Source organism: Neltuma alba, unplaced genomic scaffold, assembly GCF_004799145.2.
Source record: "Neltuma alba isolate B1F8T4 unplaced genomic scaffold, ASM479914v2 tig00010885_pilon, whole genome shotgun sequence".
In the NCBI taxonomy this organism is placed as follows: domain Eukaryota; kingdom Viridiplantae; phylum Streptophyta; class Magnoliopsida; order Fabales; family Fabaceae; genus Neltuma; species Neltuma alba.
In genome coordinates, this window is record NW_021635673.1 from 12,638 (window position 1) to 21,459 (window position 8,822).

An 8,822-nucleotide genomic window follows, 5' to 3' on the forward strand; every position below is an offset into this window, starting at 1 on the left:
TCAGTTTATCTTTTAAGTATTTGGTTATTGATTCTGTGCTTTTCAAGTTATTATATCAATATGAAAGATCATCACTTATTCTGTTACTTTTATTAATCTCCTTGAAGGAGAAGACTAACTTGTGTCAAAAGATTTATACAGATTATGAAGCTCAAAGGTTATTTTGTAGCCCTTAACCTACTGTGTTAGAAGCATTAATGGTGAACTAGTGTTGTAACTGCTAAGCACACGCTAGCGATCTTCCAATGGCTAGAAGCTCTTCAGTCTAACAGATAATTAAATTTCTCTAACTATAGAAAACATGAAGAGCATTAAATGAAGGCATTGAATACATGAGCTACTGTTTGTTAAAAATTTACTATTGCATGCAATACTCTGTTTTGCCGAACTTCAGTGTCTAACATTCATATACTTTGTAAGAGAGATTGATACACTTTACATTACTCATCTTCTGAGAATAACTCAAGAATGTGAACTCTTAAGGGGATTATAGCCTTACGGGTAGTAAGGGGGAGTGATTAAGAGAATCAATTATTGTACTAAGGCAATAAGAGACCATTTAATCTTGAGAACATAGTAGAAATCTCAAAGGTGTTCTGAGAACTGGATGTAGGTCAAGTGGTTAAGACTGAACCAGTATAAACTCTGTGTCTTCATTCTTCAATGAAGCCTTACTAACTTAATCTCCTCTACTTTACTTGCTTAACTGTTTTATTATATCAAATTTTTATACCTTACCCAATTCACTCCCCTCTTGGGTGAAGTTGTCACTAGCAATTTCACTAGTCTTACAAGGTATAGAATCGGATTAGATTAGTGGCCTATCAGATTGCACTACTACCTCACTTATCTAACCTCTATGATGTCTTTCATGTATCGCAACTAAAGAAGTATCAGCCCGATCCATTTCACATCACTTTGAAGAAAAGGGACTGCGAGAGAATTTAACTTTTAAGGTAAAACCTGAAAGGATTTTGGATGTGAAAGACGAGCAGTTAAGGAATAAGAAAGTGTGTTTACTCAAAATCTTTTAGAAGGTCATGTCCCAGAGAAATTCCACTTGGGAGACTAAGGATGTATGTGATGTGAGTTCTCTAAACTCTTCACTTAAGGTATAAACTCCTCCCATTAACCAAATTTAGGGGACAAAATTCTTTCTAGATAGGGAGAAACTATAAAATCTACTTTTTAGGACGGATCACCACGATAAAGGGTAATATCACTATAAAAAATGCTTAAAAAATGGTGTCTAATTAAAGTGAGGACATTACAGTGAAATGTTGAAATTATCTTTAAATATGGGTAAGGGTCGTATGGGCCATCATTAGTAGGGTTTAAAAGTTTTAAGATAGGGTTTTCTTTGCTAGGGCAAACCAAGAGCAACCTTTTGGAAATTTTAGAACTCTAATGGTTCTAGCAAGTAAAAAATCTTCTAATTACCCTTCTTAGTATGTATCTGGAAGTGTTATAGTTCAAGTAGATTCAAAACAAGCCTGTAAATTGAAAAATTAAAATTTGATTCTCGGGGTTACTGTTCACTAGTAAATTCAGATTTTTGGTCTAATTTTAAAAAATCATAACTAATTATAGAAAAATCTTATTGAGGCAATTCAAGTCTCTATTTAAAGTTCGTTTAATTCTCTATAGGAAAAGAAATATAAATCTGACCTTAACCCTTGTCAATCCATGCTATGAATTTGCGGAAATTTACTGTTTATTTGGTAAAGACTGTACTTTTCATTTTCTCCACCCTAAATTTGACATACCTCTTAGCACACACATCCATTTTAAGCAATTTGCCACTTGTTTTAAAGCTCAGGATGTGTACTTTAAGAATATAAAATTTCATGGGCAGATTCAATCTTTTGCCTTACTTCTATTCTTTTACAAATTCGTGGCTCATTTAGAGATAATTTTTTCCCGTTACTTGCATTAATAATTTATATTCATTTATTTCTTTGCATGCAATCATTCCCACATCACATAATTCATTCTCATGAATTAACATGTTCCATCATCTATGCTATCATCATCATTTAACTTTACATAGTATCATTAGCACTATCCACATATAAATTGTCATGGAAATTATATAATGTAATATACTACATTTTCTCAATTCTTTTCTTTGGTTCCACTTCATACATTCTTTTACTTACTTATTAATACCTGTAAGGGAGGGTGCGATTTGAGAAAATCTTAGTAGCAACATTACCTATATGTATGCAAGACAAATGCTAAGTGAATGGCATGCTCAGTCTCATACTTTCATGCTTTCATGCTTATAAAATAACATGCTTTAATGCTCAATGTTTCATTCACACATGGCCATGAAATGAAACAAAGAAACCTTTAATTTTTTATATTTTAAATCATCATCAAGCAACATCAACACTCAAGCATACATATCAAGTACACAATAAGGGCAAGTTCACTACCTCGTGTCTTTAAGCTTTCTCTTTGTTCCCTCTTCGTCCCTTTACCTCTAACCATTTAAGTTGCTTGCTTAACCTTTGTATTTCTCTTCCTTAATGTCTCATGGCCCTAAATACATTAGCCTATAATGCCGTTCACTTATTAGAGCCATGATTACCATCAATGTCAATACTTTACTCTCTTTAAACCACATTGACTTCTAACCTTTAAGCTTGATTTTCATTCTTTCTAAAATTAATTTCACATGCTATTCCCTCATAATTTTGCATGTAGAATCCATTTCCAAGCTCAAAATTATCAAAATCATATAGGGCTTAGGGTTGTTTAAAATTTCATTTTCAATTTCAATGCTTCCCAACTTACTTTCTTACATTTACTCCACACAATTTTTCATTCTAAACACGTTGGAAGTATCCAAATCATCAAATTTCAACCTTAACATCATCACTAATTTTGGCCAAAATTCTCATAAAATTAGAAGTTGGATTCTTTCGAATTTTATCACAAAACCACTTGATTACTTATCTTTTCATCCTTTTAATCATCAATCTAACATCAATCAATCTTTTTAATAACTTAAACATATTTAGACAGCACCTTTCCTTAGGGTCTAATGCTTCCAAAACTCAATAAAAAGCATAACCAAGCTTTGCAAAACATAGAGCAACTTAAACTACATCAAAAACCATAACCTTACCTTGCCTTAAAGCTTAGATTTGCCTAGAACTTTATTCTCTTTTTCTTCTCCCTTTTCTGCTTGATAATTTCGTGCTCCCCTTGCTTTTTCTCTCTTGGCCATCCAAACACACAAATAGGAGGGAGAAAAGGGTATTTATAGACAAAAGTTTGGCTTGGATTTCCTATTTTACCCTTGAAGTTGCTTGAAATTACAAAGATCTTGTGGCTTGATCTCTTGCCATCCATTCAAGCTTCTTGCAGAATGTACAAATCCTAAGCCACTTTGGTTAAACACTTGCCATGTGTTATGCCACCTAATCACACATGTGGTAAAACATAATGTTTTATTAAATAATTTCATTTCTTCCAAACATGCCCGGTAACAATTTGTATTATTCCATCAGTGTCCTCCTCATCATTTTTGCATTAAAATAGAGAAAAAATATGGAGAAATTCGTGCTCCCTCTTACTCTTGACTATTCATCGACCTATTTTACAATTTTATGTCATATCGAATACTTTTTTGGGTCCTGACTTACCCAGTAACCCTGGAACATATTTTGACATCCTTTTTCATCACAATTTAACTTCATATGGTATTATATAATGAAACATATTTTCTGAAACCACTTTTAGTGTGTGTTTAGAAGCATTATGAAAACAGAACATGAAAGTAGCCCTTAGATAGAAAGTTTGTATCTAATTACTCAGGTTACTATTCACTAAGAAATTTCATATTTTCGGTCCAACATTGAAAAATCATAACTAATTATAGAAAAATTGTATCAAGGTGGTTCAAAATTCTATTTGAATCTCTTTCAATTCTCTACAAGGGAAAAATATAAATCTTGACTTAATCATTGCCAATTCATATAGTTAATTCGTAGAAGTTTACTATTCATTTGGTAAAAACTGTACTCTCTAGTTTTTTTGTCTTAACATTGATCAATCATAACTTTTAGTACACATATCTATTTTAAGTGATCTACCACTTATTTTAAATCTTAGGATATGTATTTTAAGCATACCAAATTTCATAAGTAGATTCTATCGTTTGCCTTACTTCTACTCTGTCACTATTTTATGGCTTATTTAAGGATAATTTATCCCCTTTACTTACGTCAACGTCATAATTAATTCTTTTGATGCATATTACCATCCCATCAATGCACTAACCATTTTCATACATCACCATGTTCAATCTTACATGCCATCATCATTATATACCATCACATAACATTAGTGACACATTTATATCATACCTTTGCATACAAATTAAATAATGTAATATAATACATTTCCTTAATTTTTTTTTCCTCTTTTCCTTGCTTCCACTTCATGCATCCTCTTGCTTGCTCATTAACACATATTAGGGTTTGTTAAGGAAGGGTGAGATTTAGGAGAATCTCGATAGTAAACATTAGTTATATGTATGCAATACTAATGCTTGGTGGATGACATGCTTGGTTAATACTTTCATGCTGGTATGCTTATAAAATGACATGCTCTAATACTCAATATTTTATTCACACATTGCCATGGAATGTACAAGAAATAGCAACGTTCAATTTTTCATAATCTAAATCATTATCAAGCAACATCAACACATAAGCATATATATCAATCACACAATAAGGGTAAATTTACTACCTTGTGTCTTTAAGTTTCCTCTTGTTCTCTTTGGCTCCCTTTTGCTACCAACCTTGATGTTACTTGTTCAACCTTTCAATTCCTCTTCTTTGATGTTTTATAGCCCTAAATGTATCAACATATCATTGCCATTTATTCATTAGAGCTATGGTAACCAACAACATTAAAAAAAATTTCTCTTTGAACCATATTAGCTTCTAACTTTTGAGCTTGATTTTCAACCTTTCTAAAATAATCCCACATACTATTGCCCCATAATTTTGCATGAAGAATTCATTTTCAAGCTCAAAAAAAAAAAATCAAAATCTCACCCTTTCCCCTACAACCAACTTTGGCCAAACGTAGAGTTTTAGGGTTTAAAATTTCATTTTCAATTCTAATGCTTTCAAACTTTCTTTCTCATCTTTACCCTACACAATTTTTTATTCTAAACACATTGGAAGCATCAAAATCATCAAAATCTAACCCTCACATGAACCCTAAGTCTGACCAAAATTGTTCAAAGGTTAAGGAGAAGTTGGTTCTCTTGCAAACTCATCATAAAACCACTTGATTCTTGTTCCTTTCAACCCTTTAAACATTATTCTAACATCAATTTCATCCTTCTCTTAACTTATAAATTTCATGCAATATGTCTCCTTAGGGTTTTAAGCTCCCAAAATTTAACAAAACCCATAACCAAGCTCAACAACAACAAAGGTAATGGAAACTACATCAAAAACCATGAACATATCTTGTTTTAGAGCTGTATCTTACATGGTTTTCCTTGCTCTTTCTCTTCTCCTTCCTCTCTTCATATATTTGGCCTCTCCTCCCCTTTTCTCTTGTATTGGTTGAAACTTTACATAGAATTAGAGGGAGTGGTATTTATAAAAATTTGCTTAAATCCTAGTCCATGATCTTTTGTGTGTGTGGCTTGATCTTGGCCATTCATTTAATCTCTTTGGCCATGTGTCCCTTACCTTTTTGATTCTTGCCACCTAACCCTCTTAGGTGTTCCTTTTATTCAATAGAAGTGCCATCTCATGAGACATATCACGTGCCACTTATCACACATTTGAAGAAAGCATGATATTTTATTACATAATTCTATTCTTCCAAACTTAAATCTTAACAAAATGTATTATTCCATTCATGTTCTCTCATCAAATTGGAAAATAGGAAGAAATTCGTGCTCCCCTATACCATTGACTATTCCGCCACCGATTTTATAATTTTACATTATATCAGATACTTTTTTGGATCCTGACTTATCTAATAACCTTGGGACATGTTCTAACACCCTTTTATCATCACAGTTAATTTCACATTTAATAATATTTATTTCAGAATAAACTTGACCAAATTCTTTCTATCAGTTCATGGCTCCTCTCTTTATCTCTAGGTGCCAATATTGTTTATTCATCATGAAAAATTTCTCTAATTTTTCTCAAGTTAAAAGTCAATCCATAAACAGTTTATTTTGACTTTCTCAGATAGTACATAAATAGGCTTTAAATTCTAGTAAAGCCAACCTCTTCACTTTATAGGGACGGAATTATTTTTAAAATATGTAATAATTCCTCAACTACTTATCCCCTTTTTTCTCTAATTATGTGAGAACTCCTCATATTTTAAATAATTTAATTTTGGCTAATATTCATAATTAGTCAAAACCTCAGAAATTTCATCAATTAACTTCAGGGGTATTTTCATCATTTTTAACCCCTTATGGGTCTTAAAACCTTATTTCCTTTTTTTTTGGAATTTTTCTATTCAAAATGAGTGGTAATATGTTTGAATTGGATATTTGAGCAAGAAGTTATACCTATCCAAAGTTAGGCATAAATACTGAAAAATTAAAAAATAACCAAATGAACAATATTTTTTAGAAATAAAATTGGGCTTGAATTTGAAGATAAGTCGTTCAGCAACTATTTTTTCTCAAAAGATAATCCAAAGAGTTTCCAATAGAACTTGGAGTCCCTTGATTTTTTTTTTATAATTAATTATGATTTTTTAAAGTTTGGCCAAAATATAGGTTGCAATGAACAGCAATATGAGAACAAAACTTTTCAAAGTTAAATTTTTCATACTTTTGGCTGTGAAATGTGATTCTATTTGCTTCTAATTAGTTAATTATTTGGTGAAAAGTGAAGGTGTTACACCTAAAAGTCCTAAAAATTTTTCCAAAAAATGGAAAATGATGTTTTAAAGCCAGTTTGAGGTTTGAAATGAGAAAAAAATCCTCAAAAAGTGATTTTATGATATTTTTAGAAATTTGGTTAATTAAGTGATATTTAACTAAATCCAATTATTTAAAATATGCGAAGGCCTCAAATAATTAGATCAAAATAAGGATTAATTATTTGAGGAATTATTTCAGTTTATAAAAATGATTCCATCATGAAAATATAAAGAAGTTAGTTTTAAAAATATTTAAAGCCTAATTATGCCAAAAGGAGGTAATTTTTGAGAAATTCTAGAAGAAATACTTTCAAGCAGAATTTTGGCTTAATAAAAATTAGATATTTTTACTATAATAAAAGGGAATTAATGGCACTAAGGGTTGAATTTTTGGACCTAGGAAGCATAAAAAAGAATTTGGTCAAAATTGTGTTGATATAAAAATAATTTGATGTTTACTAAAGGGAGGACAAATCTTTAAATATCATTTCTTCCATATTCTTATCATTATTGAGTCATATGAGGTTATTAATAATGAGAGACAATTGTGGACTACAAGATGAGGTTGTTAGGACAAATGTTTGAGTTACTAGATAAGGTAGGACCTGAAAATTTTCCCAACACGGTGAAATTTTGTAGTATGGTTCAATGGAGTGACTTAGAGTTTAAGAATGGTCATTTTTTCTTCTCTTTTTTCCTCCATTTTGGCGTCACATATGCAAGGGTATGGAATTTATATTTCAAGAAGGGTATGTGATGGAAAATAGAATAAAATAATATTATAGATTTCAAATGACCTTCCACTTTAGTCATAGATTTCAAATCACATTTCTATGGAGTTAAAGACACATGGAAGGTTAAGAATATAGCACCTTATCTATGTAATTTTGTGCAACTTTAGGAGGCAAAGATCTAGGGATAAAAGAGTAATTACAAAGGATAGACTCGAAACTACATTTCATTGTAGTTAAGTTTTGGGACCATTATAAATACCCCTCCTCCCGCATTTTATGAAGAATTTTGGCCAAGTTTAAGAGAGGAGGAGAGGCTAAAATGTCACATCCTGCCAATTTAGCATTGATAGAAGGGATGAAAATTTTGGTTAAGGTCCAATAGGAAAATAAGATTGGCTAAGAAAACTAAGCATGGTGTGAAACCCAAAAAAGGTCCGGATCGACATTTTCAAATTTATCGGTCTAGGAAGGGCAAAACAGTAGAAGTTGAGAAAAATTCTAGAAAATTCCTAAAAATAGAAAAAATATAAATTAGAGGTTTTGGAAACTCGGTTGAGGCCCGAAAGATGGAATTATTGTGGAAATAAATTATTACATAATTTCCCGTAAACGAAGATTTTTCAAGAAATTAGTGAGAAATCAGAGGAAAATAATTATTTTAATTAGTTAGAGGACTCAATAATTCTGAAAAAATATGAAAAAATCATATAAATATTTATTTTAATTTCTAAAATTGGTTTAGGTATTGAAAGTCCAGGAATTTATTTTCCCGCAGTAACACTGATAGAGGCCTAATTGGAGAAAATTCAAAATAAATACCTAGACGTGGTGAAAAATTATGAAAATTCTCAGATCATATTCTCATATTAAAAGGTGAATTATCATGAAGAGAAATGAATTTTTGGAGGTCTAGAAAAATTTTAGAATGTTACTAGTGAATAGTAACTGATAAAGTTTCGGAATGGCTTGGGATTCTGATTTGGATTGTGGGCCATCTTTTTAGGCCATTCTAAACCATTTGTGGGGCCCAAATTAGGCCCAATTCAAGCCCAATTTCATGCAGCTTCTCGACACTCTATTTTTAATTAAATAAAATGCAAAATTAAGGGATAAGTATTGGAATAATCTAGAGCTTGGACACATGCATAGATATGAAGC

General features: G+C 31.3%; 1 long non-coding RNA gene across 1 annotated transcript; it reads left to right on the forward strand.

Moving 5' to 3' along the window:
- The first annotated feature begins 574 nt into the window (after nucleotides 1-574).
- On the forward strand, nucleotides 575-5,047 carry LOC114759727 (uncharacterized). The gene is made up of 3 exons (XR_003741948.1): nucleotides 575-647; nucleotides 3,751-3,755; nucleotides 5,035-5,047. It is a non-coding gene; the product is annotated as an uncharacterized LOC114759727 (long non-coding RNA).
- The last annotated feature ends 3,775 nt before the right edge of the window (nucleotides 5,048-8,822 follow it).